The sequence below is a fragment of the Chiloscyllium plagiosum genome, unplaced genomic scaffold (genome assembly GCF_037043375.1).
Source record: "Chiloscyllium plagiosum isolate Xiang-an unplaced genomic scaffold, Cpla_swu_hap1 HiC_scaffold_21, whole genome shotgun sequence".
NCBI lineage: Eukaryota > Metazoa > Chordata > Chondrichthyes > Orectolobiformes > Hemiscylliidae > Chiloscyllium > Chiloscyllium plagiosum.
Window position 1 is genome coordinate 42794818 of NW_028270159.1, and position 5483 is coordinate 42800300.

The 5483-nt window shown below is 41.2% G+C and overlaps 1 long non-coding RNA gene across 2 annotated transcripts; it reads left to right on the forward strand.

Annotated features, from left to right (window-relative positions):
* Window positions 1-949: 949 nt before the first annotated feature.
* LOC122564649 (uncharacterized) lies at window positions 950-2054 on the forward strand. 2 transcript variants are annotated; one of them, XR_015760788.1, is made up of 3 exons: window positions 950-1066; window positions 1330-1444; window positions 1972-2054. It is a non-coding gene; the product is annotated as an uncharacterized LOC122564649 (long non-coding RNA). The 2 variants fall into 2 exon arrangements; XR_006315950.2 differs by having other exon boundaries at window positions 989-1066; window positions 1262-1444.
* The last annotated feature ends 3429 nt before the right edge of the window (window positions 2055-5483 follow it).

The window sequence follows — 5483 nt, forward strand, 5'->3', positions numbered from 1 at the left end:
ACTGGGAGTTTTCATCAGCAGACGTGATAAGGCAAGGTGAAGTTGATGCTGTGAGGGAACTGGAGAGAGACTGGCTTTCTGATGGTGAATATGAGATCGGAAGCTCATCTGGAGATTAAAAGCAACACCAAGTTTGTAAGCAGTTTGTTACAATCCAATCTCAGATTCATGCAAGGGATGGGGGTTTTGACTGGAATGGCTGTTCGGGATTAATGTTACTTCAAAGTGTTTTCATCAACGTTATCTTCACACTGCTCCTTAGACAATTCCAGGCAGCACAATCTGGATCTGCACAACATTTGTCAAGGAAGTTTGCACATGTCCTGAACTTCTGCAGTTTCTACACAGAGCTGATGCCAAATGGAGAACTGAAATTTCATTCAGTCCCTGATCTGCATTCACTGCATTGCCTTACTCAAAAACAGCCCTCTCTGTTGGTTCATTATTTAATCTTCTATGCATTACTTTAGATGTGCTAATATCTAATTAAATCACTTGGTGCCCTGCCAGTAATACACATCACATTCCACTTGGCAACAGGAGCATTGTGTAAAACAGAAATGTTTGGTAGACTCAAGTTGTTTCCCCCAAACATGAATGTATGCTATTTCATCATCGCTGTATCATTATTAGTGTTTAATGTATTTGTGGTTTAAAAAAAACGTGTAGCTAGTTTCCCTTGCAAGACAAAATGAAAACTCAGAAAATAATTCTCCTTGGATGCAGCTTGCGAAAAGCACATGATGTTTTCGAAGTGGAGCAGTGTTTGTTATTGACATGATGTAAAGTCTCTTGCCTGATCCAGCATATTCTAGTAAAGGCCAACTCATTTAGATTGGGAAAAGAGCCAGTCAACATCAAACCTGTAGCTATGCCCATTGTTGTGCCCACTGGTTTGTTATGAGTTTTGTATCTCAGGAGTTCTGCGGAGAAGACGGCTCTGAGTCAGCACCCAGGCTTAAACAATCAAGCACAGTCAGCATTGATCAGTTACCAGGCATGCACAACCAACTGCAGGGGTCCTCTGGTGCAGTGCAGTAACTCTGAAAATTTGGTGTAAGAGGAGGTAAGATTAATGTTTTACTTTAAGTTACCTTTTTTAATTTGAAACATTCTTGGGCTTGAGGTGGGGGCAATACAACAGAGGGACCTAAGGATTCAGGTACATAATTCTTTGAAGTTTGCATCAAACCTGCTTACATAGGATGGTTAAAAATACATTTAGCATGCTTGCCTTCATTGCTCTGTCCTTTGTATATAGGAATTGGGAAGTCGTGTTGGAGATGTACAGAACATTAGTGAAGTCTATTCTGGAGTACTGTGTTTCAGGTCTGGTCACCAGAGGATTCACTAGAGATTTACCAGAAGGTGGCTCAAGTGTGGAATAAACTTCCTGAGGATGTGATGGATGCAGATACAGTCACAACATTTAAAAGAAGCATATGTAAGTACATGAATAGGAAAGGATTGGAGGGGTATGGGCTAGGAGCAGGGATGAGTTTAGTTTGAGATTGTGTTTGGCATGGACTGGTTTCTGCACTATATGGCTCTATGACTCTAAGTCTAGATTAGAGTGGTGCTGGAAAAGCACAGCAGGTCAGGCAGCATCCAAGGAGTAGGAAAATCGACGTTTCGGATTTTTCTGCTCTTTGGATGCTGCCTGACCTGCTGTGCATTTCAATCTTATCTAGACTCTGATCTCCAGCATCTGCAGTCCTCACTTAAACCTATGACTCTAAGGTGTCTGCTGAAGAGCAACTGAGATCAGGCAATTAAATAACTGTCTTAAGTGTGCTTTTATAAATAAAATATTAAAAATTAAGAGAGCAATCTGAGTCTCATATATAAGAGAGTTGAAGTGTTTTGTCACAGAGTGCTCCAGTATGGACTGATAACACTGCAAGTTTAGTGAAATCAAAATTCAATGTGAACTGTACTATCGGCAAAGACCTTTTCCCTGGAATTTTGCAGATCCCTGGATCCAAATGATGACCTGGAACAAGTCTCATCATTGAGAGCCCCCTACCCACAAAATGAAGAAAGCAAGGTGTGAGTCTTGAAGGTTCTCCCAGGATCAGTTGAATGGGGAGCACAGCCTTACTGGAGATCCAGGCAAAGATTCAGCAATTATCAGTCAAGATAAGAACAGACCATCTCTGCAAAGAGCTGTGGAAGTGAGGTCAGGGTTCAGTGGATGTCTTCCCTTTCACTGCTTTGTTCCTGATTGGAGTTAACCATTACCCTGGCATAATAACAGGCTTGTCTAACCACATCTCCTTTGAGAAATCTATTGCTGAGTTTTAATGGAGATTTTAAGGCTTTGAACTTTGGGTAAAAAGTAACCTCGAACCTGCTTTTATTGGCAGTGGAAACAGTTCAGCAACCTTACTGCCTGAATTGACTGCCCACTGTTTTCAATTAAAGATGGGGGAAGGTCATCCGAAACTGCCATCTCAATCAGGGAAGGCGAGCGTTAATAGATAGGAAGGAGGTAATGAATGCCTCAAAATTGTTGCTCTCTCAGGCAGTTAATTACACTCAAAATTAAAAGGGGCTGTGGGCACAGGCTTTCAGGCTGCCCCTCTTCTACCCCACCCCCACACAGTTTTGGCTAACAACTTCCTTGCTGCTGTCAAATGCCAGTGACACACAAATTGGTTTTCAATAGGATCTTTAAGAAGGTATATCAGTCCTTGGAGCAGCCATACAGCTCAGAACCTGGAAACATCCCAACAGCTGGGCTCCATAAGGGAGCTGTCCTTTGTTTTCCTGGACCATCTAGGCAGTACATTGTGGAAAGAGAAAGGCTACACACAAACTGAAACAAAATCAGACCTGAAAATGACAACTAAGATAGAATAGTCAATCGGCTACAGTGACCCGAGTATTACCAAAAATTGAAAGTACTTACAGAGATGGGGAGGAAATGAGCACTCACAAAAATCTACCAAGGGCAAGCATGCTGAGAAATGTGATGGGAGTATGCGCTTCAAGGAAGCCAAATGGTGAAAACTGAACCCTGTCAGTTTTAAAGACAGTTGAGAGTCCAAAGAGAGTGGCCACACGGCACAGTCAAGCCTGGACAATGAAATAAAAAGTTTGACAGCTGTATTCCAGAAATAGATGGACAGGAAAGCTAGAGAGGAGTCTGGGCCAAATGGTGGCACATGCGGTCAGTTCAGTTTAGAAAACCTGGTCGGTATGGACGAGTTGGGTTGAAGCATTTGTTTCTGTGCAGACTTTATAAATTCTCTCCATAAAACCAGACACCACACTTATGTAATTGAGACAATAAAGCGAAATATTGATGTTAGAAAATGTCTCTCTTGGTGTGAAATTTTCAGATCTCCAGAATTATGATGAATTATTAACTGAGGAGAACTTTCATCCCAATGAAGGACTGATTATTAAACAATAAAAATAAAGCTGGAAAAAAAGTTGGAAGTGTTCCTTTAAATTCAAAGAAGATTTCCATGAAGAATTGAGACCACGTTAAGGATGGAGATCACCAGCAGCATGGAGATTATCTTTTTGACAAGAGGCTTAGAAGCACATAAGAAGTAATTATGTAACCACCATAGAACTGGAGTCTGAATCTGTAAGAGTACAGCACCATTTCTTTCCTTACCAATACATCTTTTGTTAAATAAAAGCTTCTTTAATGTTTGAGTGTAACCCTCATGTTTCCACAAATAGTTGCATTTTTGTGAGTGTAAATGCTCTCTGCTTAGCTTGATCTAGACTTTTGGCCAGCATTATTTGACCCTGTCTTGAGGAGGTATTTTCATTCTGATACAAAGCTTTGCAAAGATAGTATCCATTAATATTTTAGCTGATTTCACTCATATTGCCTGCTTGACAAATCAGATTCTTACACCTATTAATGATCACATACTGGAACATCTATAAATCAAGATATCATGACTGAAATAGTTTTCATATGGGAATAACAGTAATTTGAATAACAGGCAAGACAAAACACTTTGACTGAAAGGGATTTAAAACTGAATGCATTTAGGACCTGAAGAGATAGAGGGAAGTTATTTCTGGTAATTAATATGAAGACCAGCTTCATGACTGAAGAATGGCTCAGTTACTTTTATTTTGTTTAAACTTCTTATGTATTCAGTTGGTTTCTAGTATGTAGAGTGACAGGTGTGTTTACAGTGTGATTAGAGGTGGACAACTCTCCTTTGTATTGAGGGCAGGATTTTATTGGACGTAAGCATGCAAGAGTGGAGCATGGGGTATGTGTAAAATCAAAGTGAGTCACAGTAGTTTGGCTTCTTGACCAATCCCATCCCTGGGGAATTAATTTAGGGTGGGACTTCAATCAGGGACACCTTTCCTGTCCTGATTTGCCTTTCTAAAATGGAGCACCTCACATGTATCTAAATTAAACCCCATCTGCCACTCCTCGGCCCATTGGCTCATCTGACCAAGGTCCTGTTTGGAGGAGTTTGTTTTTTAAGTATTGGAGCTGATTTCTTAGAGCAGTAATTACTGTTTTATAAGCTGTTGTGTTGTTTTGGAACTTTGGACAAGAAAGATCAGAACAACGTTATGGTTAAACAAGAGGTACCAGGTGGGAGTGAAAATAAAAGGAGCAATGAACTTCCACAGCTGGCTGCACGTGCTGTTTTGTTTCAAGTATCTCTGGAGATTCGTTTCTAGTATCTCTAGATATCGAGTTCCGTCGAGGAAAAATAAACAAACAGTGAAATTCACAGCTGACCTTGGAGAAACCACAGTGCCAGGGAGCTCCTCACAGCAGGGGAACAGATGAATGGGTAATTTTAAGTCTAACCATATCTTCGCAAAGATTTCCCCTTCACTACCCAGCACTGGAGATTTTAAAATCAAATTCTTTCCTACCTTTTGTAAGTTTCCTGCTAATGACCACTTGCTCCTGAAGCTATTGTGGGGATTATAACTCTCTGAGACAGACTTCCCTTGTGAAGAGAAGTGCAAATCCGGTGATTGACTCTTCATGAGCTGCCCTGCCCATGGAATTAAGGGGGCAGTCTGCCCGTGCTTGCCAGTGACACACATTACGTCCCAAATTTGGGTCATCTACTCAATGGGCAAAAGTCAGCCCTGAGAGCCCAAAATAGGATGCAATGCCATTGGACCAGGGATTGGGTCATAGATACATCATTGAATTCCTGTTAACACCAACATTCAGTACTGAGTAATCAAATGACTGAGTGCATATCATATTTTGCGATAATTAGAAAATTCTGCACACGTCAAACAGTCTCCACTTGAAACATTTGTGAATTAAGTCACAGAGTCACAGAGATGTACGGCATGGAAACAGATCCTTCGGTCCAACCCGTCCATGCCGACCAGATATCCCAACCCAATTACTCCCACTGCCAGCACCCGGCCCATATCCTTCCAAACCCTTCCTATTCATATACCCATTCAGATGCCTTTTAAATGTTGCAATTGTACCAGCCTCCACTACTTCCTCTGGCAGC